Source organism: Nerophis ophidion, linkage group LG04 (assembly GCF_033978795.1).
Source record: "Nerophis ophidion isolate RoL-2023_Sa linkage group LG04, RoL_Noph_v1.0, whole genome shotgun sequence".
Lineage (NCBI taxonomy): Eukaryota > Metazoa > Chordata > Actinopteri > Syngnathiformes > Syngnathidae > Nerophis > Nerophis ophidion.
In genome coordinates, this window is record NC_084614.1 from 45,482,848 (window position 1) to 45,510,246 (window position 27,399).

Below are 27,399 nucleotides of genomic sequence, written 5' to 3' on the forward strand. Positions count from 1 at the left end.
TATTGGCTTCAAAACTAGCAATAAAGATGAAGCTTTAAACATGGAAGCGCCACTCTCGGCAATACTTCAAACTTTGGTAAACATTTAATTGACAAGCATCCAGACTTGCACAAGGAGTTTGAAGACCGACAGGTAAGAATGTAGTTAACTAGCTCCCCTTTTGTGCCCATTTTGATTAGATATGTCGACGCCGCAAAGAGCTGGTTGGACCGTTGCCAAGGCTCCGCCTCCAAATCCAAACTTGTATAAACACACTGCAGTCTGGAGCAACTTAACTATTCAAATGGGCACATCGAACCTACAGTCTTAGCTCTCTTACTGTAGAGTGATGAATATGAAGATATATATTGAGTTGTTTTTTTAAATAAAGTTTGGTTAAAAAAATTACATGTGTATAAGTAGCCTACGTTTGAGCACACTCACAATATTACAATAACCGTGATATGACATTTTCATAGTGTTACATCCGTACATTGAATAAAAATGTTGAGGAGTATGTTAAGGATATGAAAATGTGTACCGGTAGTTGTGATTTTCTCAAATGTTTTTATTTATTTACTTAAAAGTGTCCTGTGTACAGGTTGGCCATCAAATGTTAAGCAGAAGGACGCATTATGGTACATACTATTATTTTGTAGTGTGAAATGTTAGAAAAGGTTTCATCAAGTGAAACTGCTCAGAACACTGGCAGATATGAAAAATGCTAACCTTATAGCAGACTTGTTTGGTCTCTAAATTGAAGCGGAGTGACCCCAAGAGGGACAAGCGGTAGTAAATGTATGAATGGATGTTATTTTTTTGACTACACCTAGTGGCTACAGTAACGAATTAAACTAAGCTTAGGACGCATTAAGTTAAATAATAAAAACACATTTCTTGCAAGATACTTTTTAATACGCTTTTGCTTTGGGTCTTGTTGTATGTGTAAGTAATAAGCAACTATATTTTTTGAACACTTGTTTTTATTGGCGAATGTGCCATTTTAAATGTGGTTCAATAAAAGGACACTTCTTACATTTCAAGCTTGTATGCAATTGTGTGCTTAGCTGTTGTGTAGCTGCTAGCTCTTAGTAGCATATAGCCTACCATGTTTACCTTTGGTAGATGACCTGACTAAAAAACAAAAAAGACCAACCTTGTGTCCCTATTGGAAGACATTTAGATGTTAAATGGCTGTCCAGTTTTTCCCAGCTAAAGCTGCAGGATTGTTGATATTGGAGATTTTAGATGCAGGCCGATATCACCTCATACTTGTTTTTTGCTGGTAGGTATCGGACCAGTATCCAATATTGGATCCAGACACCCCTAATGACAACAAATAGCACACCTCAGCACCGATACTGCATATGCATCAATGCTGACCCCATTCTCTCCCTTCCTTCCTCTCTGCTCAGTGTATCATATCAATCATTCATAAATTCTGAAAACTCTTTGGTTAATTGCTCGGGAAAATTTAATCTGAAACGAAAGCTTTTAAAAGAGAAAATATATAATTAAGTTAGAGAGATTTTTTCCCCCCTGCCTGTCCTTCGTACATTACTGTACCGTTCTAGACTGCACTGCTGTCAGGGAAGTCATGCACTCATGTTTAAAGCAAAACGTTATGTAAAGCCTCCTTCACTGCACAGGCAATCCCCTTGCCTGGGACGCTCAAGGTTCCCAAAAGGAGGCTGTAAAGAAGTTGGGAAGGACAGGGCCTTGTGATAGCCTGCAAAGCAAGGGAAGGGCTGGGCGCCATTTCCAGTGACTGCCTTGGACTTTGAATTCAGCGCCAGACAGCCTAATGCATCAATCCCTCAACTTACAAAGACAAGCTACTAACCTTGACAAAGCCAGGGACTCTTTAGGAATGAGTGGCATTTTCACTTACCCCCAAGCTTCTACCCTTCTCTCCTGAACTGGTTAAAACAAGACACTGTTATCAACAGTCTCAGTTTCTGGACGGTGTTCTTAGACCAGTGGTTCTTAACTAGTTTAGCTGCAAGACCGCCAATCATGCTTTCATAACATGCAGCAACTCAAATTACGGAATTTCTCAACTCAATTTTTCCAATATAGGATAATTAATAAAAATAAATTGGCGTATTTGGTTTTTAAATACAAGGGTGGTGCAAGCACAGAGCAAAATCAATGAGCATTTCAGGAACAATGTGTTTTATTCACAAACCAAGAATTATTTGAACAAAACTGATAAAGGTTTTCTACACAGCTCCCGCTAACGTTTGGTGTCTACTTGCTAGCTCAGCAGACAGATAACTTTCGCAGTTAAGAGTGAGGTTGAGTTCCATCTCGGAGCCTTTACTTTGAAGGACTGTAAAAATGCAGATACAGAAATCAATTACAACTCACACAAAACAAAACAATTAGTCTGTGACATTTAACCTCAACAAAATGCCTTTTAACAAATGCGTTAGCTTGATGCTAATTTACTGTGAAAATCCCATGTATGCGGACGCAACTAGCATAAGCGACTATACATAGATTACGAACATCTCCATACAAAATAATTACATTGACAAATAGAAAAGCACTCGGAGAGTGCAGACCTCTGATAGTAAAGGCTGACCAATCCTGAATCCAAACAATGATTTAAATTTACATGTCCTAAAAGTTTAATTAAAACTCGCCCATAACTGACAAACAAACCACAGCTAATAAAAAAGTAATTAACTAAAGGAAAAATTAATTATCCATGTTTGTACATTACAAATAAAAAAGTTGGATGAATCGTTCAAACTGCTGTTGCGTAGGTTACATACAATATTTACACGCACATATAAAAAGGCCTGTGTCGGATTTGAAATAAAAATGAAAAATACAATTCATAATTGTACTGATGTTCACACTGAAAGGAAAAAAAAAATCAGATATCAGATCATATATGGAGCAAAAAATACAGTTCGAATTGACCTGCAGTGTGAACATAGTCACTATTGCTGTCTCTATGGGTGGAAGTAGGTTTGCTAACCTATACCAGCCCACACGCACTGCACTCCCTTGTACTGTAACATAGACATAAGATTAATGTAGTATAAGAGATCCGGATCACCCAAAAAATTTAATCACGTTCTTCTCATTTCTGACATTTTCTGACAGCTTAATCAAAATCTGCCTAACTGTTGTAACAATTATCTACATTTCTGTTAAAATTTAATATGCATTTATTCATCTCTTGTTTGATATTTTATTCGTTTTGGGCTAATGTGGGCATTGATCCAGTACCAGGTAGCTTTACAGGGGCAGTAATGGTCATACTAATACTTAAAATGTTCAATATCATTGACCGTTTCAATTTATAAGGACAAAAACACAGGATGACGGTGTTACAATATCAGCTAATTATTAAAATTATTTCCTGATTAATTTTTATTACTGTTACATTCCACGTGGTTAGTTTTTGTGTTTCTTCTTCTTTTGTTTGAACAGGTCACACTCAACCACGATCTCTGGTACAAATCAATACGGTTCCTGTTCCCAGCTATTCCTCGTTTCACCTGTTGATCAGCCAGCTAGTCCCGGTCCACCATTCGTCCTCTTGTGCTGCTTAAAATCACCTGCTCACCACTGGATTGGGGGGATTCTTTTTCTGACATGCTGTGTGGAGCTTTGGTAGACACTACTTTGTTTTTGTAATAATTTTTGTTAAGCTCTTTGCTAAACTTTAGCCACCTGTTTTTTTTTTTGTATTCCTTTTTGTTTTACCTTTCAACTTTTGTAAGTATCTGCTGCCCAGTCTTGGGAAAGGCTAGACAGAGGCCTCTATACACTACACACATAAGATGTGTGTATAGAGACACCAGGCTTAGTGGTGACTGTCACCCTTGTATGCTTTGAACCCTCTCTTTGGCTAGAGTAGGTAGGTAGGTAGGTTTTTATGCTAATTAAATAGCTTTAGTTAGTCAGGTTAACTTTCTTTTTTAGAGGTGTCTTTTGGTATGTTTTGTTCATTTCTTTGACAGCACCTGTATTCCCAAGCTAGGCTAGTGTATCTTGCTGTACCCCCCAAACCCGCACCCCCCTCATGGTTACTTTTCAATAACACTAGTTTTTGTTTTAAATTCTTGGCTTCGGTGTCTTTAATGTACAAACTTATTTGCTTTATACACATTTACGTTGTGTCCCCCTAAGATCCCTAGACTCTGAGCCATCTGGGAACATAACTATTACATACAGTATTTTCAGCATATTTAAGTCTATAGTCAAAAATAACTAAACATAAGAAAGAAAAAACAACTATTGGCTATGATTTAAATCATTTGGGTTTTTTTCCCTTAGAGTCCTTCTGTGTCCAGAGACATATTTCCTGAGTTTGTAAACAATAACTAAAAAACATGTTTTTGATGATAAAAATATCCATCCAATCCCTGTAATGTCAACAAATCAACAGTAACAATACCTAGTGTAGTATCAATCTGTCCACCTCTGTTTACATTCAAGCATTTTAGCTTAGCGGTTAGTATGGCTTGTAGTCTTCTCCCATTGTGTGTAGTGTAGAATGTTTAGCTATTCTTTGTCCTCTCTTGATAATGGTACTTGTAAGAAACATAATTTTCACTGACAAGGATGCTATATTGTGATAAGGTTGAGTTTGTGCCCAATCAAATTAATGGGGTATAGTGTGTGTCATCAACATGCGTTAACGCAATATGACTATGGTATTAAAAAGCCTCATCTTCTGCCAAATTGATAGCATTATCATATTGCATATTGTCTAGATTGTGTAGCCCTACTATAGAAGATATATTTTATTAGAGCGTATCAAAACACGAATTGGTACGTCAGACTCAGCCCTCTCATGGTTTAACTCTTATCTTACTGATAGGATGCAGTGCGTCTCCCATAACAGTGTGACCTCGGACTATGTTAAGGTAACGTGTGGAGTTCCCCAGGGTTCGGTCCTTGGCCCTGTACTCTTCAGCATCTACATGCTGCCGCTGGGTGACGTCATACGCAAATACGGTATTAGCTTTCACTGTTATGCTGATGACACCCAACTCTACATGCCCCTAAAGCTGACCAACACGCCGGACTGTAGTCAGTTGGAAGCGTGTCTTAATGAAATTAAACAATGGATGTCCGCTAACTTTTTGCAACTTAATGCCAAAAAAACGGAAATGCTGATTATCGGTCCAGCTAGACACCGACCTCTATTTAATAATACAACCTTAACATTTGACAACCAAATAATAAAACAAGGCGACTCTGTAAAAAATCTGGGTGTTATCTTCGACCCAACTCTCTCCTTTGAGTCACACATTAAAAGAGTTACTAAAACGGCCTTCTTTCATCTCCGTAATATCGCTAAAATTCGCTAAAGACGCCGAGATCATTATCCATGCGTTTGTTACGTCTCGTGTCGATTACTGTAACGTATTATTTTCGGGTCTCCCCATGTCTAGCATTAAAAGATTACAGCTGGTACAAAATGCGGCTGCTAGACTTTTGACAAGAACAAGAAAGTTTGATCACATTACGCCTGTACTGGCTCACCTGCACTGGCTTCCTGTGCACTTAAGATGTGATTTTAAGGTTTTACTACTTACGTATAAAATACTACATGGTCTAGCTCCAGCCTATCTTGCCGATTGTATTGTACCGTATGTCCCGGCAAGAAATCTGCGTTCAAAAGACTCCGGCTTATTAGTGATTCCTAGAGCCCAAAAAAAGTCTGCGGGCTATAGAGCGTTTTCCGTTCGGGCTCCAGTACTCTGGAATGCCCTCCCGGTAACAGTTCGAGATGCTACCTCAGTAGAAGCATTTAAGTCTCACCTTAAAACTCATCTGTATACGCTAGCCTTTAAATAGACCTTTTTAGACCAGTTGATCTGCCGCTTCTTTTCTTTCTCCTATGTCCCCCCCTCCCTTGTGGAGGGGGTCCGGTCCGATGACCATGGATGAAGTACTGGCTGTCCAGAGTCGAGACCCAGGATGGACCGCTCGTCGGGACCCAGGATGGACCGCTCGCCTGTATCGGTTGGGGACATCTCTACGCTGCTGATCCGCTTGAGATGGTTTCCTGTGGACGGGACTCTCGCTGCTGTCTTGGATCCGCTTGAACTGAACTCTCGCGGCTGTGTTGGAGCCACTATGGATTGAACTTTCACAGTATCATGATAGACCCGCTCGACATCCATTGCTTTCGGTCCCCTAGAGAGGGGGGGTTGCCCACATCTGAGGTCCTCTCCAAGGTTTCTCATAGTCAGCATTGTCACTGGCGTCCCACTGGATGTGAATTCTCTCTGCCCACTGGGTGTGAGTTTTCCTTGCCCTTTTGTGTGTTCTTCCGAGGATGTTGTAGTCGTAATGATTTGTGCAGTCCTTTGAGACATTTGTGATTTGGGGCTATATAAATAAACATTGATTGATTGATTGATTGATATTCTACTTCCACCTAAATGTTTTTTAAGCATCAACTAAAGACACATTCAACATCTTACAGGTAGAAGACTACGTACATACAAGCAAACTTTTAGTCCTCGTCTTTAACAGCAGCTCCATTGCAAACTCAAAGACACTACTTAGAGAACATAAAAATAAAAAATAAAAATAAAATACCTTCACATTAAGAACACAGGATTATTCTACCATGACCCACCAGTTGAGAATCACTGGACTTTAATCAGGAACATTTACATTGCGTAACTGGAGGCAATACACGTCGCATGCATGTTTTGTTGAAAGCCCGTCACCAGACTGTGCCTGTGACTGAATTAGGGCTGCAACAATTAGTCGACTTTGTAGACTGTAAAATTTGTCGCCGACAATTATATTTGTCAACAACAATCGGGACGTCATCACACGTGTTGTGCTGTGCGGAAGTGGGTCACTCGCTAAAACATCGCCAGTGATAACATGTTCGTATGTGTAAGGATATTTCCTCTTATTCTTGTTAAAAAACATGAATAACTATCTCATTTTGCAAAACAGACCTTGTTTTTATGGCAGCACATCTGTCATACGCGAGCATTTAAAGCGGAGAAATGATGTCAGACATTTGGGAGTAGGATGCGGTCTCAACCTTGCCAGCCAGCTAACAAGACTGAGACAAAGTTGTGTGAAAAAGTGAAAAATAACTTCAACTCTCCTTTTAGCCAAAGTCAGCGAGCTAAACTTTGTCTACATCTATTCAAATACATTTTAAAGCAGCGTCAATTTCTAATGTCGGAAAAAAAAGCGCCTAAATAAACCACACACACACACACAATTAATCAAATATCTAATTCTATACATTGAGTCTATTAGAGTGTTAAAACTGCCAAGAGTTAATCAATAGTCAATATGACAGTTTGCAGCTTTTTAAACATCACACACAGCTTTTCTTTTTTGAGGAAGTTATATTTTGTGTTTTAATGTTTGTTTTCATTGCATCTATTTTAACTGTTTTTTAATAAATACTGGGGTGTAACGGTACACAAAAATGTTGGTTCGGTACGCACCTCGGTTTAGAGGTCACCGTTCGGTTCATTTTCGGTACAGTAAGAAAACAACAAAATATAAATTTTTTGGGGTTATTTATTTACCAAATTTGTAAACAATAGCATAACATACATATACACACAGGGTCCATTGCCAGGGTTAATACATATATAACATATATAAAATAAAAACTAAATAGGTTAAGGCTCAAAATGGTTTCTTAACAAAACCTTTCTACATATAAAGTGCTTTTTTTGATTGATTGAGACTTTTATTAGTAGATTGCACAGTACAGTACATACAATTGACCACTAAATGCTAGCACCCCAATAAGTTTTTCAACTTGTTTAAGTCGGGGACAACGTTCATCAACACCGCCTGCCGTTTTTTGTAGACATGTTCCATAAATATTGATGTGAAAGATTTATTTTTATGTGAAGAAATGTTTAGAATGAAGTTCATGAATCCAGATGGATCTCTATTACAATTCCCAAAGAGGGCACTTTAAGTTGTTGATTACTTCTATGTGTAGAAATTTTTATTTATAATTGAATCACTTGTTTATTTTTTAACAAGTTTTTAGTTATTTTTATATCTTTCTTTCCAAATAGTTCAATAAAGACAACTACTAATGAGCAATATTTTGCACTGTTATACAATTTAATAAATCAGAAACTGATGACATAGTGCTGTATATTACTTGTTTATCTGTTTTTTTCAACCAAAAATGCCTTGCTCTGATTAGGAGGTACTTGAATTAAAAAAATGTTCAAAGGGGGCACATCACTGAAAAAAGGTTGAGAACCACTGTGTTATGAGAGTAGCGTATGTGTGTGTGTGGCCCTTTAATATGTGACAGCATGTGACGTCAGTGAGTGTGCAGGCGAGCGAGGTGAGGGAGCGGTAGAGCGCAGGAGTGGCTAGTGTTTTGTTGGATTGGCTGTGTGCAAGACCTCAATAAAGCCACGATTTGCAACTAATCGCTGGACTCTTCATTTACCCTGGAGTCCGGAGCTGTGGAGACCCACTGCCGGGTAGAGTGAAGGGTTGTGCGCGCAAGGGAGACACTATGGGAGCCGGAAGCAGGAAAGGTGCAACACATGTTAAACGTGTTGTCAGAAGCAGCTGCTGAACAATCTTGGCAAACCTCTGTCCTCCGTTGTCGTATCGCCAGCCAAAGTGTTCCCAAACGGGAGATCTCTACGAGGCAGGAGGGTCTTCCAGCTCTCGCTTTAACATGTTGTCTACTCAGGGGCGGTATAGCTCGGTTGGTAGAGCGGCCGTGCCAGCAACTTGAGGGTTGCAGGTTCGATCCCCACTTCCGCCATCCTAGTCACTGCCGTTGTGTCTTTGGGCAAGACACTTTACCCACCTGCTCCCAGTGCCACCCACACTGGTTTGAATGTAAAAATTATATATTTGGTTTCACTATGTAAAGCGCTTTGAGTCATTAGAGAAAAAGCGCTATATAAATATAATTCACTCACTCTACTCGTCGGTACATCTCCGAACCGAACCCAAACCCCCGTACTGAAACGGTTCAATACAAATACACGTACCGTTACACCCCTAATAAATACATTAACAATGTTAATTGTTTTCTTTTCAGCACTTTGTCTTTCCATTCTTTTAACTGGGCAACATTTTAAATCGTAATTTTTATTTTTGCGTTAGCTGAATGAGCAGCACAGCTACAGTATAAATACATATTTATGAATGAATTAGTCATATTTGTCGTCCATAAGCAGATGCCTAAAATAACTTGAGCTGCATTTAGAAGTCTATGGAAAAATTAGAGTCATTAAGTATGTGTGCACTTTATTATCCGATTAGTCGACTAATCGTTAAGATAATTGTTGCCTAATTGACTATCAAAATAATCTTTAGTTGCTGCCCTAGACTGAATAATTACAGACCTTATATAAGACAACCACATAGACAAGCATCATTTTACTCGGTCCTTTCTTTGCACAAAAGCCACAGCAGATGCGACACAGGCCAAGTCGGCCTCCTCCTACCTCTGAGTGTCTGTCCTCATTTTCAATGCAGCCCGCCCACTCTGTCAGGCCCATGACATTAGCCTGCATGTGGCAATGCAGAGAGACCTTCTCCTTGACTGACTGCAGCACGGCTCCACACTGGCAGATAAACCTTTCTTCTACAGCCTGGGGGCGGCAGCTCCGCTACAGGAGAAGCAAGCGAGGTCGTCAGTTCCCCTTCGCTCCCTCGCTGTGACTACACACTAACCCAAGGAAGAAGTAAGCTGGATCACGGTTAAAATTCTGCATCTTACCTTCTTCGCTAGTTACTTAAGAGTTCAGCCGCAGGTACGAGAACACGTTTGCATTTTTTTTTGCTTTTGTTAACATGTCATTTATTTGACCCGCACGCTCTCGTGCTTTCATTAATTTAGTGAGCCATTATCCAGCAGAGTTTAAATAATTCAAGACAATTTCAATCAGCGGCGATCAATGGATGGGGATAATAGACAAGGCCTTTCATTGCGCCAAGTCCAAGGTGAGGCGAGCAAGCGGCAGGGTTGGAGAGTTGGAGGTGAGAGCGATGAGAAGCCATTCAACAGGATGAGCCCTGGCTTTTGTAGCTCTCAGGGGTTGCAGCGGACGCATCTTTACTTCTCATATTCACTCATCAACAGTAGCCTGCATTTAGGGAGCGACGGCTGTAGAAGCGCATTTAGTCCTTCCTGGCTTGTCATCAAAGTGAGTCCCTTCGCATTTGGTCGCCTTCTATACGTGACAGAAGCACCAATCTTCTGTGAGCCGCTTTCATAAATGAGGACATTGCTGCAAGACAATCTTCACAGCAGGAATACACAACAAGGAGGATCCTTTGATTTCCGCGTTAACGGAATCTCAGAACTGGCCATTTAAAATAAACAAATCCTCTTTTAAACGCAAAACATCACAGAAAAGAACATAAATGTGAAGAAAAATGCTGTCAAGGTGAAGTTTTGTTCCAAAACACTCAAACCAACCAGCCCTCTACAGAACTAAATGTTGAAACACCAGCTAAGTCTGCAGACAATCGACAAAGCTAATGCTAGCAAGGACAAAGAAACACTGACAGTCACGCACACACACATACACTAAGTTTGGTGAAGTGATCCTCTGCATTTGTTCCACCCCCTGAGAGGTGAGGGGAGCAGTGAGCAGCAAGTGGTGGTCGCGCTCAGGAACCATTTGGTGATTTAACCCCCAATTCCAACCCTTGATGCTGAGTGCCAAGCAGGGAGGTAATGGGTCCCATTTTTATAGACCTACCGGTCTCAGGGCGGACACTCTAAGCAAAAGGCCACAGAGTACCAAGTAACAAATCTCATTTGCTTTTATGGTTTTGGACTAGACCACTGATGTAAGATCAATGTATTTAAAAAAAAAAGAAAAGAAAAAAAGAAAAAAAAAGCCTCGAGTCATCCATCCATACATGTTTTACCACTTGTCCCTATTGGGGTTGCATGGGGTGCTGGAGCCTATTTCGGCTGCAGTCGGGCGGAAGGCGGGGTACACCCTGGACAAGTCACCAACTCACCGCAGGGCCAATACAGAAAGACAGACAACATTCGCACACAAGGGCCAATTTAGCGTTGCCAAATCAACCTAGTGAGAGTACCCGGAGGGAACCCCCAAAGTCTTGGGGAGAAAATGCAAACTCCACACAGAAAGACCCCAAACCAAGGATTGAACCTAGGACCTTTGTATTGTGAGGCGTATGTACTAACTCCTATTCCACCGTGCTGCCCAGCCTTTATTAATCTCCACTCAAAACATTACAGTCATCAAGCACCTTTAAAAACAGCAACACACTACTAGGGACGAAACAATATGAACATTTCCTGTCACGGTTATCGTGAGAAAAATAATCTCAATTATCGTTAAAGGTTGGAATCTTTGGGCACCTCACGATTCCATTATTAATAAATTATTCATACATATGTATTATATTTTATATTAGCATTATATTGTTAATGTATTATAAATCTCTTAAACAAACAGATTGTAAAGGATATGTCTACAAGGCTCCTCCTTTGGCTACTGACGTATGCAGTATTGTGTCATTTCTCGTTTTGGATTAGTGCGCACAGCATAGATATAAATATATGGAAGATGAGACACATGCTACTTGCTATGTGAAAAAATTAATTAAAGTCCCTAGTTGGCGAGCAAGCATCCTCTATTAAATTTTTGTTTGCCTTCTAAAACCATAGAATGTTCAGACACTTTAGCCCCAGTTGCCATGAACTAGCAGCTCAAAGACGTGTCTCATTCATGTCTATGGCTGACAGACGTTTTGATGTACTTTGTGGATATTATTCTCTCTCTTGCTTATTAATCTTTTGCCAATTTCCACTTCTTAGCTAAGTTTATTCTCCGCTATAATGCAGTTCCTTTTAGCCTTCTGGTGAAGTTTATGTTAAAATCATTTATTATTTTCGTGTTTCTCTACTAAAGCACCACAGTTAGTATAGCATGTCCTTTCCTCCTCCCTCGTCCTTGTGTGTCCGTGCAAAGTCAGCTGACACATTACGTTACCGGAATGCTAGCCATAGTTACTTAGAATAAAACCTACAACTAACATCAAAAGAACATAAGCATTACTGCCACATTTTAGAACTGTCTATTAATTTAGCAGACGAAAATAATCGATGGTTGGACACTTGTCAATCGATTCATGAATCACCCAAATTTTACCTGTAATCGTGATTAATTGGACAATTGGTCATTTTACCACCAGTACTTATCCTTATTCTATTCATTATTTTATCACTTATGTTGAATGTGACAGACAACACATTCAACATAAGTGATAAAATAATGAATAGAATAAGGTAGAGCGCAGGAGTGGCTAGTTTTTTGTTGGATTGGCTGTGTGCAAGACCTCAATAAAGCCACAATTTGCAACTAATCGCTGGACTCTTCATTTACCCTTATGTTGAATGTGACAGACAACACATTCAACATAAGTGATAAAATAATGAATAGAATAAGGATAAGTACTGGGGGTCTATCTGTGTTGGCCCTGCGATGAGGTGGTGACTTGTCCAGGGTGTACCCCGCCTTCCGCCCGATTGTAGCTGAGATAGGCGCCAGCGCCCCCCGCGACCCCACAAGGGAATAAGCGGTAGAAAATGGATGGATGGATGGATGTTGAATGTGCTCAAAAAGTACTCATACACAGTGAAATCTTTTGACCAAAATAATTATTTTTAAACAATTAAAATAGACACACAGTTTGAAAATACACTATTTTGCACATTTTTTTATGCTTCACTGATGGTGTTTTTGTCTTAGTATTTTAACTGTTTTAATGACTAAGCTGTTATTGTTTTAAACATTGGTTTTGTGCAGTAGAATTTTAGGATTCATTTAAAAAAAAAGTGCTTAACACATTTTAAAAATTGATGTTTTTTATGGGGAAATACATTCATGGATGTTAAGACTTAGACTTAGATAAATTTTAATGACCCACAAGGGAAATTGTTCCATACAGTAGCTCAGTTACATAGGATGGCAAGGATAAGGATGGAAAGGAGGATGCACACAAGAGCACAAAAAGAGGGCGAAAAGCAAAAGTTATAAAGTGGACTAAACATGTACCATAGTGGAAATATAAAAAAATAACATGTTATATTTACACATAATATATACAGTATATAACATATACTGGTATATTATATTATCATATAATATGTACAATGTATGACACATCTTAATTTCCATGTACAATATTACAATATACAGTGGGGCAAAAAAGTATTTAGTCAGCCACCGATTGTGCAAGTTCTCCCACTTAAAATGATGACAGAGGTCTGTAATTTTCATCATAGGTACACTTCAACTGTCAGAAACAGAATGTGTAAAAAAAAAATCCAGGAATTCACACTGTAAGAATTTTAAAGAATTTATTTGTAAATTATGGTGGAAAATAAGTATTTGGTCAACCATTCAGAGCTCTCACTGATGGAAGGAGGTTTTGGCTCAAAATCTCACGATACATGGCCCCATTCATTCTTCCCTTAAAACGGATCAATCGTCCTGTCCCCTTAGCAGAAAAATAGCGTCAAAGCATGATGTTTCCACCCCCATGCTTCACAGTAGGTGTGGTGTTCTTGGGATGCAACTCAGTATTCTTCTTCCTCCAAACACGACGAGTTGAGTTTATACCAAAAAGTTCTATTTTGGTTTCATCTGACCACATGACATTCTCCCAATTCTTTGCTGTATCATCCATGTATCCATTTTGGTATAAACTCAACTCGTCGCGTTTGGAGGAAGAAGAATACTGAGTTGCATCCCAAGAACACCACACCTATTGTGAAGCATGGGGGTGGAAACATCATGCTTTGAGGCTGTTTTTCTGCTAAGGGGACAGAACGATTGATCCGTGTTAAGGAAAGAATGAATGGGGCCATGTATCGTGAGATTTTGAGCCAAAACCTCCTTCCATCAATGAAAGCTTTGAATGGTTGACCAAACACTTATTTTCCACCATAATTTACAAATAAATTCTTTAAAATTCCCACAATGTGAATTCTTGTGGGTTTTTTTTCCACATTCTGTCTCTCACAGTTGAAGTGTACCTATGATGAAAATTACAGACCTCTGTCATCATTTTAAGTGGGAGAACTTGTATATTCGGTGGCTGACTAAATACTTTTTTGCCCCACTGTATGTAACAGCTGCAGGAAATATACATTGTGAACAAAGAGGGGTAGCCAACGTAGAAGCAGTCAGGTAATAGACAAATATAATCTATTGCTGTATGGCCAGTGACTATGAAGCTGGATGGAGTGCGGAATGTAGGAGTTCTTGAATCGCAAAGAAGTTAGCAAGCTGGCCCCAGTCAGTCAGTGAGTTTATCAAATTGCAGTGACTTAAAGGGGCATGGTGGGTGCTGGAGTCCATCCCAGCTGCATTCAGGCCGCAGGCGGGATACACCGTGGACAAATCGCCACCTTATCGCAGGGCCAACACAGATAGACAGACAACATTCACACTCTAGGGCCAGTGTTGCCAATCAACCTATCCCCACCTGCATGTCTTTGGAGGTGGGAAGAAGCCGGAGTACCCGGAGGGAACCCACGCAGTCACAGGGAGAACATGCAAACTCCAAACAGAAAGACCCCGAGCCTGGGGATCGAAACCCAGGACCTTTGGATTGTGAGGAACATGCGCTAACCCTTGTTCAACCGTGCTGCCCCCTAAAATACACACTAAGACTATGTTTGTTTCATCAGATTACTGGTTTAATCGAACAGAAAAATTGATGGATTACTCAAATACTAAAATCTAAATCTGCAGCCATAATCAAAACAAAATTATTCAAACACTTCATAAAATTGACAAATGAGTTCATAAAAGTCATATTTTTAACAGCAACTGTCACACAAGTGTAAAAAGAAGTTTACACTTAACGTAAAGCCCTGTCCACATGGAAGTCTTTACGGTAAATCTGGATATGGGTTGTGCAATTGACGAAGATCGAGTTTGTAATACTATCTTTATAGTGTGACAATGCATGTTGATGACATATTCTTGCCGTGTCTGCAAATTTGACAGTGATTAGCAAAAGGACGCGTTGTTGCGCTTCTAAAAGCGAAAGCAAGACAACTTCAAGTATCTTGGCCACACAGTAGCTTGTGCGTTGTTTATTCCGTCAAAGAGAAGACTGAAGAACTCTTACATCAAACCACTCAAAAAGGCGGTCACAACAAACCCCCACCTTTGGATAAATCTCCTGATCTCCTGACTGTCACTTGAAGGGACTGCACCAAATGACTCACTCCTAACTGCATACATGAACGAATGCTAAACCAGAACAATGTTGTTATGTGCACAATAGAACAATGACAGTGAAGAAAAGACAACAACGTCCAGTTAACAGGTGTGGTGAATTACATCCTTAAAGCAACCGCTACAGCTTCATCAAAACAATGTAGCATTATAGCTACAGTGCAACGCCAATTCTAAATGAGTAATCCTCACCTCCATGGCGACCAATAAACTCGTACTTACATGTATCATTATCACTGGAGGAAGAACATGCTACTCTAGACACTGTAGGACGATATGCTAACCAATTCTGCAAGCTAGAGCTCTTGAAAGTGAACAAAAAGTGGAGCCATCAACACAAATATTAAGGAGCATAATACAATTATTTGGTCCATATTACAGTGTTTGGATCTATTTTTCTATTATAAATGAAGTATGTTGTCTTAGACAAAAGGAGGACTTTAAGGGAAAAATCTGAATGATTTAAAGGCCTACTGAAAGCCACTACTACCGACCACACAGTCTGATAGTTTATATATCAATGATGAAATATTAACATTGCAACACATGCCAATACGGCCTTTTTAGTTCACTGAATTGCAATTTTAAATTTCCCGCAAAGTCTCCTGTTGAAAACGTCGCGGAATGATGACGTGTACGCGTGACGTCACGGACTGTTAGGAAATACTAACGCTGCGCACACACACAGCTAAAAGTCGTCTACTTTAACCGCATAATTACACAGTATTTTGGAGATCCGCATTGCTGAATCTTTTGCAATTTGTTCAATTAATAATGGAGAAGTCAAAGTAGAAAGATGGAGATGGGAAGCTTTAGCCTTTAGCCACACAAACACACGGTGATTCCTTGTTTAAAATTCCCGGAGGTGAAACTTTATAATGGATCAGAGCGGTCAAGCGAACATGGATCCCGACCACCTGTCAACCAGCAGTTTTCGGCTGAACTTGTGCCGTCCGTACAGCTGCCGTCGACTTCCATCAGACACTGGCGTCAACACACCCGTGGATACACCCTTCTGACTATCAGGTACTATTAAACTTACTAAAACACTATCAACACAATAGAAAGATTAGGGATTTCCCAGAATTATCCAAGTAAATGTGTCTAAAAATATCTAAAACCGTCCCAATGCAATCGCGTTTTTTTTTAACTTGTTTTTTTTTTTTTCAATCACGAATCTTTCATCCTCGCTCAAATTAATGGGGAAATTGTCGTTTTCTCGGTCCGAATAGCTTTTTGTTGGAGGCTCCCATTAAAAACAATGTGAGGATGTGAGGAGCCATCAACGGGTGACATCATCGTCTGCGACTTCCGGTAAAGTCAGGGCATTTCTGTTAGCGACCAAAAGTTGCGAACTTTATCGTCGATGTTCTCTACTAAATCCATCCATCCATCCATTTTCTACCGCTTATTCCCTTTTTGGGGTCGCGGGGGGCGCTGGCGCCTATCTCAGCTACAATCGGGCGGAAGGCGGGGTACACCCAGAACAAGTCGCCACCTCAACGCAGGGCCAACACAGATAGACAGACAACATTCACACTCACATTCACACACTAGGGCCAATTTAGTGTTGCCAATCAACCTATCCCCAGGTGCATGTCTTTGGAGGTGGGAGGAAGCCGGAGTACCCGGAGGGAACCCATGCATTCACGGGGAGAACATGCAAACTCCACACAGAAAGATCCCGAGCCTGGATTTGAACCCAGGACTGCAGGGACCTTCGTATTGTGAGGCAGACGCACTAACCCCTCTGCCACCGTGAAGCCCTTCTACTAAATCCTTTCAGCAAAAATATGGCAATATCGCGAAATAATCAAGTTTGACACATAGAATGGACCTGCTATCCCCGCTTAAATAACAAAATCTCATTTCAGTAGGCCTTTAAAGTACAAGTAGAGTGGAAAAACAAGTTGACTTTATATGCTTGATTGTGTTTCATTGTATTCATTAACCCATAATAAAATAATGACATTGAAAACACACATGTAAACAAATCTCAGAATAGTACCAACAGTGCAATATTGTTTTAACAACAAGGCTTACAGATATAGAGCTCAAACAATTAGAGAAATGAGCTTGAGGTCAAAGGGTCTCAGGTTTGATTCCTTAGAGGGCTGTAAGAGGATGAGACTGCACTTCTTGTCCTTAACATCTACTGTCTGTGTCCTTGAATAATGTATAGTGGCCAAAAAAAACCCTGCAGGGCAGCTCCAAGGTCTGTAATAAATCAAAAACTGCAGTAAATGCTTTGACATGTGTTCGGGGAGATTGCACATTACGATTTTTTTTGCAGACAGAGAGCCTCAGTAATCAAAAAGTATGATGCCATTCTCAATATTTCCTGGTGTTTTTCCACATTCTGTACATTTCAAAAGTTTTTTTTGTAAAACGGTGACTTAATTGCCGTCAGTTCACAAATCTCTTTTCAAATTATTTGCCGGTGACCGTCAGCTTTCACAATATGACAACAAAATCCGAGGGCCTGTAATGTCATGCCTTCAAAATAAAAGCATGCGAGTAAATAAATTGGTTTTGTTAATACTTCGACCACGGTGTTCACAGACTCCGTCATCTCTCAGAAATACGCTACGGGAAAAAAGAAATCATCAAAGGTAAGTTGTCCAAGATTAGCATAGCTAACCACATCTACACATAAAGCTATCAGCTGGCCACAGACGTATATAGCTAGAGTGTCGTTGGCTAAAATCGTTCAAAACAGGTTTGGATATTCTCAGAATTTGAGCAAGAGTTTTGCATATTTGATAATGCCTCAAATGTTGGAGTGTAAGGCTACATTCCCACTGCAACCATTTCTGATGTTTTTGTGTTAAGTGACTTTTCATGTCAATGTGAACAGCACACTTAAGATTTTCCTAATTTCCGACCGAGGCCTCTTTCAAATGTGGATATTAATCTGGTATGTATTGCTGCAGTCTAAACGATCACATCGTGTTTTTTTGGCTTTCAAAATGCAACAAACATCCTAATCCAGAAATACTGGACAAATGAGCTAAAAACAGGCAAAAGGAAGGTCTTTCGGAAATCATGTCAATGGCCCAACAATCCTGGCCCCTGACCACATGTCGAAGCAAATCCCCTACGAAGGAGAGCGAGCGCAACAATTCTTAGCCTCTTCCTCCGCTTTCTTTTCTATGAGTAATAATTGGGTAAGGAAAAGGTTGACTCTGATGGCACAAATTTCTGTTTTAAGTAACGTAAACAACTACATCATTTGGATTTAGGAAAAATAAATTGCAATTACGCATCATACCCTGCAGTGTGAACGTATGCTGAACAAAACTACAAAACAGAACACTTGTTTTTGCTCCCATTTTTCAGTAGTTGAAATCAAAGATCTACAATAAACACTAAAGTCCTAGTCCTCTCAAATAGTTTTTGCAAATCTGTCTAAATTTTTGTTAGTGAGCACTTCTTCTTTGCCAAGATAATCCATCCCACTTCACAGGTGTGGCATATCAAGATGCTGATAAAACCACATGATTATTACACTGATGGCGGGAGCTGCCGTGCAAAGCCCTAACCACGAGCCATCAGGGGCGAAGATGAAGTGTCAAGGACACAACGGACGTGACTAGGATGGCGGAAGCCGCGGATTGAATCAGCTGAGGGTTGCTGGCACGGTAGCTCTACCAACCAAGCCAAGCCTTAGGCTGCCCAAAATAAAAGGCTACTCTGAAATGTGCAGTTTTGCTTTATTGGGGGACGGGGCGTGGTGGGCTCAGAAATGGTGTGATCACCATTCGCCTCTTGCAGTGCAGCGCATCTCATTTGCATAGAGTTGATCAGGCTGTTGATTGTGGCCTGTGGAATGTTGGTCCACTCCTCTTCAATGGCTGTGTGAAGTTACTGGAAATTGGCTTGCCTGGAACACGCCGTCGTAGACGACGTTCCATAGGATCCCAAACATGCTCAATGGGTGACATGTCCGATGCTGGCCATGCAAGAACTGGAATGTTTTCAGCTTCCAGGAATTGTGTATAGATCCTTGCGACATGGAGCCGTGCATTGTCGTGCTGCAAAATGAGGTGATGTCTCGGGTGAATGGCACAAAAATGGGCCTCAGCTTCTTGTCACGGTATCTCTGTCCATTCAAAATGCCATCAAGAAAATGCACTTGCGTTCGTTGTCCATACCATACGCCTGCCCATATGATGACCCCACCATTGGCTACTCGATTCAAAATGTTGACACAAGCAAACCGTACTCCCACACACTAAGGCCACACACGCTGTCTGCCATCTGCCCTGAACAATGAAAAACAGAATTCATTCGTGAAAAGAACACCTCTCCAACGTGCCAGACGCCATCGAATGTGAGCATTTGTCCACTCAAGTTGGTTACAACCACGAACTGCAGTCAGGTCGAGACCCCAATGAGGACGACGAGCATGCAGATGAGCATCCCTGAGATGATTTCTCACAGTTTGTGCAGAAATTATTTGGTTATGCAAACAAATTGTTGCAGCAGCTGTCCGGGTGGCTGATCTCAGGCAATCATGGAGGTGAAACTGTTGGATATTGAGGTCTTGGGCTGGTGTGGTTACACGTGGTCTGCTGTTGTGACGCTAGTTAGATGTGCTGCCAAATTCTCTGGAACACCTTTTGGAGCCAGCTTATGGCAGCGAATTTAACATTTAATTCACAAGCAACAGCTCTGGTGGACATTCCCGCAGTCAGCATGCCGACTGCACGTTTCCTCATAACTTGCAACTTCTGTGGAATTGTGCTGTGTCATAAAACTGACAACTTACATGGGCAAAGCTCTGGAAAGCTGAACCTCTGCGCACACAGTTCTTCATTAAATCTGTGCACAATGTTCTCCCAAGCCCAGTCTGAGCAGACACTCCAGAGGGCTATATGTGCCAGAGGAGGGGCTTCTTGAAGCACATCCTGAGCCCAAAGTCTCTAGGGGAGGGGAAGTATTGCTGGTGCGATGACCATGTTTTGAAATCTTTGGTGGATTCCATCTGCACAATGATGAAATAGGAGGCAAACCGCCGGCCCAACTCATCAGGGGAGCTCCTCTCCACCACTCCTGACTGGCAGCTACGAGTTGACGTGGGAAGGCAACTCAAGTTTTCGACCAACATCGTTACCACTTCACTTCGCTTAGACATGGTGTTAACGTCGGAGTCAACTGGAGCTGACTGTCATCTGGTAGGTCCGGATTGCTGTTTAATCAGCATCTTGACATGCCACGCCTGTGAGGTGGGATGGAGTATCTTTGCAAAGAAGAAATGCTCACTAACACAGATTTAGACTGATTTTCGAACAATATTTGAGAGGAATAGGTATTTTGGGTTTATAGTAAAAGTTTTAGATCCTTTGTGTTAAATACCCGAAAAATGGGAGCAAAAACAAAAGTGTTGCGTTTATATTTTTGTTTAGTGTTAATTACTGTTTGCTTTGCGAATAAATGTGATAGAAATGTTCCAACTAGGGTTTTATATTCCGATACCAATCATCCATGAGTGAGATCGGACAATATTCCTACCAATACCGATCTCAAGTATCAAATGTATATTTTTCAATGTATTAATCGTAAGTGCGATTGAAGGTTTACCAATACCAACTCAATATTTAAAACCGTTTCTTATACAAATGGTTGATCAAAACAAAGTCAATATCACACAATAACTAAACAAAAGCAAAAACAGTGTCTATTACTCTTTTAAATCCTTTGGGTTTTGCCCTCAAAAACTTCCCGTGTCCAGGGAATTACTCCCTGAATCTGTAAACATTAACTAATAAAAGCGACCACAAACATTTTTGAAAATAAAAATATCGACTTAATCACTTTGGTATTAATCATATACTGATACAACCCTTGGTATCGACACCATTAATTTATTGATCAATCCACCCTCCTTTTACATATATGCAAGGATTGTGATACAGTAAAGTTGAGACACCAATAGTTGTTATATTATCCCCTTTACCTCTTATTAATCCACTTGCTAAATCCCTGTTAATATTTTATACATTTCTGCTGTAACGTTCTTACCTCTACATTTAAACTTTACAAAGCACTTATTTCTTGACGGTGTTTGAAGGTAGCTTAGAGATTAGCTGAACCCGCTCCTGGCTTGCTCTTTGTTGTGTAACATGTTTTGCCTTGTTCTCCAGTGACAATGATAGTTACTAGTTAATAATAATACATAAGATGCAGTAAGAAGGGAAATCACATGGCCCCATATAGAGATTTACCTGACACATAAAACGTGACGATTTGGGATGTGGGGGGTGCACTATCCACGTTAACTGCCAGACGGCAGTAGATTGTTGAATATCTTAAAATGTGTTTTGTGGCAATTTCAACTTTTTCCAATGTTGCTATGTAAAATGGCGTGTTCCATCATTTTCAGCTGACTGCATTGCAAAATTATTGAGGACCATATGAATCCCTTCCCTTCTGTACTAAAAAATGCAGGTGATTTGCTGCAATGGATATGATTATTATTAGCTTAGGACGAGCGTCTTCTCTTCACACTGTGTATGGAGACACATAATTAGTTGCTAGCTGCTTGTCAGCCGGGAGACAAACAATCTCAATGGGGACCAGGATTAAAAAGGCATTAATCTTTTAATGGGTCATCACCACGACTCCCTATTGACATGGTAACAGAGAGCTTTGCATTTTTGGTTAAAGTATCCCACAATTCACTGAAGCCATACTAAAGGGCTAGCATCATAGTTCACGACAGCGCTACACGTAACATTTCCAAACTATTCAGCTTAAAAATAACATTGCACCGGTTGTGATACGATGGAGAAATACTGTGAGTCATTAGATAAGAAGTCCCTTCATTGTCATAAGGAGCAAACAGCCGTCGACTCCCGTCTGAGTGGAGCTTAGACCACGACATCTTCCCCGATGTCTCATACCTTGACTTTGAGCTACTTAATTTTTCAAGCGAGCCTATTTAACACCTTGAAAAACTTTGAAAAAGAGAAAGCTACATTTGTAGCTGAGATAGGCACCAGCGCCCCTCGCAACCCCAAGGGGAATAAGCGGTAGAAAAATGGATGGATGGATGGATGGATGACTGCTTTGTTTGTGGAAGGGTTTGTGACGTTTGTGTGTATCTCCATAAATCCAGTGGACATTGTGTTAAGGCTGGAGTCATGCACTCAAAACGATCCCACCCAAGTTTGACACCCTGGATAATCACGGATAACCAATCCAATGTCATCTTAGCGCACAGTGACTGTAAGACAGGATTGGGAGAATGAGGTTCTCATGTCGTTTCAGTTGTTTTTATATGTGGAGGCGACAGTCTAGATGAGAGATGTGAATACAATCTTTTTTACCAATACAACTACTGTCAAAAGTATCTGATCAAGCACATCAAGTGACTGCAAAAGGGGGGCAGTCATTTATTTTAGATTACTTTTTACTTACAAAATGTTCTTATTTACCTGAAATTAAATGATCCGAACAAAGTTGATTGCAGCTATCCATGCACCTTCACACCGCTACTGTTTGTCAAAAATACCCTTCAAAATGCGATTAAGGCTAGTAATATATCTCCCACCTTGATTGTGTCAGTTGACAATAGCACACGTTGTCAGCATTAATAGTGTCACTACTTGATCAGCAACAATGAGCGTGATGCAAACAAAGCCTTCTAATATGTCCAACGGCAATGCATTGTGGGAAACTCAGAAAAATCAGAACCCCTCTGAAGAAGTAAGACTTCTGAGCGACTACAGAATGCTACAGAATGAAGGAAAACTGCTTTGAGACAACGGCAGAGGCAGACTGATCAACCTTGGCCGTCTAGTGTAAGTTCAGGTCAAATAATTAAGCAGCTTAATGCTGACAAAAAGAAGAGGCTAAAAGGGAAGCGGCGGTCTTCAAACTTGATCGAGGCTACTTTGCCTTTCATGAAATGAATCCAATCCTATCCACTTTATTTATATAGCACATTTAAACAACAAAAATGTTTCCAAAGTGCTGCACAAACATATTAAAAACAAGATTCAAATGACTGAATAAAAACAAAATAAAAACCAATATAAAATATATATGATTAAAAACGATGTTAAAGGGTAAAACCAATAAAAAATATATACTGTGTGTATATATTTTTTATTTTTTTTATTTTTTTTATTATATATATATATGTATATTAGGGCTGGGCGATACGGCCATTTTTTATCATCTCGATATTTTTAGGCCATATCGCGATACACGATATATATCTTGATAGTTTGCCTTGGCCTTGAATTAACACTTGATACATATAATCACAGCAGTATGATAATTCTATGTGTCTACATTGAAACATTCTTCTTCATACTGCATTAATAGTATATGCTACTTTCATGCAGAAAAGGAAATCAAAACTAAGTCAACTGCTCAAAACTGTATTTATTAAACAGTTATTAAGCAGTGGCACAAACGTTCATGTCATTTCCAAAACAGAAAGTGCAAGATTGTCAGAGACATTTTAAGTGTCAAATAAAAAGGAGCTGCATAATAGGAAATCAAAAAGTGTTCGTCCTTCACCATAGGGTAGGTTACTACGGACGTTATTGAATTCAATTTTTTTCATACGGTGTTGATGTGGAAATGTTTGCTTCGGCATTTTGATAGTGTGGCACCGAACGGAGATGTTGACATGCAGTTTAAAGCACTCATTCTCTAGCGGGTGACTTTTTAAAAGATGCTACATATTTCAGCAGTAATGCTACTTTTTATACGCTTGTGCCACATGCTTGAGTTATTACGGTTGTCTGTTCGACATATTCCCACTGTAAGCCAAACCACCGCCAGACGATGGACCCCCTGCTGTTTTTCTTGGGAATTACTTCTTACTTCATTCGCACCTTTTCTCTCTCGCATTACCACTCGCACGGCTCTGCTAGCATCACAGATTACGTATTACGAAGGTGCGCTTGCCTGTGAGAAGAAGAGACAGGAAAGAAAGAGCGCCTGTAGTGTAATTCCAGCAGCTAAAAGCAACTGTATAAGAATGTATACTCAAATATCACGATGTAGTTATTTTCTATATCGCACAGAGACCAACTCGCGATATATCGGCCAGCCCTAATATATATATATATATATATATATATATATATATATACACATACATACATACATACATATATAACACACACACACATATATATATATATATATTTTTTTTTTTTTAAACACAGAGGACCACACAAATCACGTGGTGTTAAAAGCCAGAGAATAAAAGTGGGTCTTAAGACAAGATTTAAAACACTCTACTGTGGGAGCAGTTGGAACATGGAGGGGCAGAGTGTTTCAGAGCTTAGGGCCGACCAAAGAGAAGGGCCTGTCTCCCCTGGTTTTAAGTCTCATCTTGGGGCACCATGACTGGAGTTGGCTCTCTGATCTCAGAGCGCGCACAGTGGTAAATCTGGATGAGGTCCGAGATATAATGGAGGTGCCAGTCCATGCAAAGCTTTAAAACCATATAGCAACATTTTAAAGGCCTACTGAGATGATATTTTCTTAGTTAAACGGGGATAGCAGGTCCATTCCATGTGTCATACTTGATCATTTCCCGATATTGCCATATTTTTGCTGAAACGATTTAGTAGAGACATCCACGATAAAGTTCGCAACTTTCGGTGCTAAGAGAAAGGCCTGCCTCTACCGGAAGTCGCAGACGATGACGTCACATGTTGATGGCTCCTCACATATTCACATTTATTTTAATGGGAGCCTCCAACAAAAACAACTATTCGGACCGAGAAAACGACAACTTCCCCATTAATTTGAGCGAGGATGAAAGATTCGTGTTTGAGGATATTGATAGCGACGGACTATAAAAAATTAATAAAAAAACGCGATTTCTTTGAGACGGATTAATATGTTTTTAGAGACATTTACTAGGATAATTCTGGGAAATCCCTTATCTTTCTATTGTGTTGCTAGTGTTTTAGTGAGTTTAACAGTACCTGATAGTCGGAAGTGTACGTCCACGGCCGGGTGTTGACGCGCAGTGTCTCAGGGAAGTCGACGGCAGCTTTATGGGCGGCATAAGCTCAGCTGATAGAAGAAGCGACTTTTCAACCACAATTTTCTAACCGAAACCTGCTGGTTGACATTCGGTTGGGATCCATGTCCGCTCTGATCCATAGTTAAGTTTCACCTAAGTGAATTTTAAACAAGGAATCACTGTATGTTTGTGTGGCTAAAAGCTAAAGCTTCCCAACTCCATCTTTCTACTTTGACTCCTCCAATATTAGTTGAACAAATTGCAAAATATTCAGCAACACAGATCTCCAAAATACTGTCTAATTATGCCGTTAAAGCAGACAACTTTTAGCTGTGTGTGTGCGCAGCGCTCATATTCCTAACAGCCCGTGACGTCAAGCGTACACGTCATCATTACGCGACGTTTACAAGAAAAAACTCCCGGGAAATTTAATATTGCTATTTAGTCAACTAAAAAGGCCGTATTGGCATGTGTTGCAATGTTAATATTTCATCATTGATGTATAAACTATCAGACTGCGTGGTGGGTAATAGTGGGTTTCAGAAGGCCTTTAAAACACTCCACTGTGGGAGCAGTTGGAACATGGAGGGGCAGAGTGTTTCAGAGCTTGGGGCCGACCAAAGAGAAGGGCCTGTCTCCCCTGGTTTTAAGTCTCGTCTTGGGCACCAAGAGCTGGAGCTGGCTCTTGGACCTCAGAGCGCGCGCAGGAGTGTAAATTTGGTTGAGGTCCGAGATATAATATAGGTGCTAGTCAATGCACAGCTTTAAAACCATACAGCAACATTTTAAAATGAACAGGGAGCCAGTGCAAAGTCTCAAGAATTTGGGTTATAGGCTCGCCTTTCCTGGCCCCTGTTAAAAGTCATGCTGCCACGTTCTGGACTAACTGCAACCGGGAGAGAGCTTTTTAGCTAATGCCAGCATAAAGTGCTTTGCAGTAGTCCTAATGAACACACTTCCTGTGTGGCTTTTAAAGGCCTACTGAAACCCACAACTACCCACCACGCAGTCTGATAGTTTATATATCAATGATGAAATATTAACATTGCAACACATGCCAATACGGCCTTTTTAGTTTACTAAATTGCAATTTTAAATTTCTCGGGAGTTTCGTCTTGAAAATGTCGTGTAATGATGACGTGTATGCAAGATGTCACGGGTTTTTAGGAAGTATGACCGCTACGCACACACACAGCTAAATGTCGTCTGCTTTAACGGCATAATTACACAGTATTTTGTAGAACTATGTTGCTGAATCTTTTGCAATGTGTTCAATTAATATTGGAGAAGTCAAAGTAGCAAGATGGAGTTGGGAAGCTTTAGCCTTTAGCCACACAAACACACGGTGATTCCTTGTTTAAAATTCCTGGAGGTGAAAATTTACTATGGATCAAGCGAACATGAAACACGACGGAATGTCAACCAGCAGGTTTCGGTGAGAAAATTGTGGTTAAAAAGGCGCTTCTTACCGGAGAAAAGCTGAGCTTGTGCCGTCCATAGCTGCCGTCGACTCCCCTGAGACACTGCGCGTCAAGACACCCGTGGACGTACACCTCCGACTATCAGGTACTATTTAACTCACTAAAACACTAGCAACACAATAGAAAGATAAGGGATTATCCTAGTAAATGTGTCTAAAAACATCGGAATCCGTCCCAATGCAATCGCGTTTTTGTTTTTTTTTACTTTTTTTTTTCTAGTCCGTCGCTATCAATATCCTCAAACACGAATCTTTCATCCTCGCTCAAATTAATTGGGAAATTGTCGTTTTCTCGGTCCCAATAGAACTTTTTGTTGGAGGCTCCCACTATAAACAATGTGAATGTGTGAGGAGCCCTCACACTTGCGACGTCATCGTCTGTGACTACCGGTAGAGGCAGGGCTTTTGTCTTAGCACCGAAAGTTGCGAACTTTATCGTGGATGTTCTCTACTAAATCCTTTCAGCGAAAATATGGCAATATCGCGAAATGATCAAGTATGACACATAGAATGGACCTGCTATCCCCGTTCAAATAAGAAAATCTCATTTCAGTAGGCCTTTAATTCCAACATCCTGCTGCGGCTGCTTTTGAAAGGTGCCCTTTTCCAAAACACCAGCCAAAGATGTTATTTACCTTCTTTATTCTGCTGCTTGCAAACCTCAGCCGTGTGACCTTTTTCCCTGAGAGCCA

General features: G+C 40.3%; 1 protein-coding gene across 3 annotated transcripts in view; it reads right to left on the reverse strand.

Moving 5' to 3' along the window:
* nrip1b (nuclear receptor interacting protein 1b) overlaps positions 1-27,399 on the reverse strand; it is a 121,493-nt gene that overhangs the window by 93,186 nt on the left and 908 nt on the right. The window contains exon 2 of one of the 3 annotated variants that reach the window (XM_061898164.1): positions 9,435-9,599. The exons of the other annotated variants lie outside the window; for them this stretch is intronic. The gene's annotated coding sequence lies outside the window, so the exon portion shown is untranslated. The remainder of the gene's footprint in view (positions 1-9,434; positions 9,600-27,399) is intronic. 3 annotated transcript variants of the gene reach the window in all.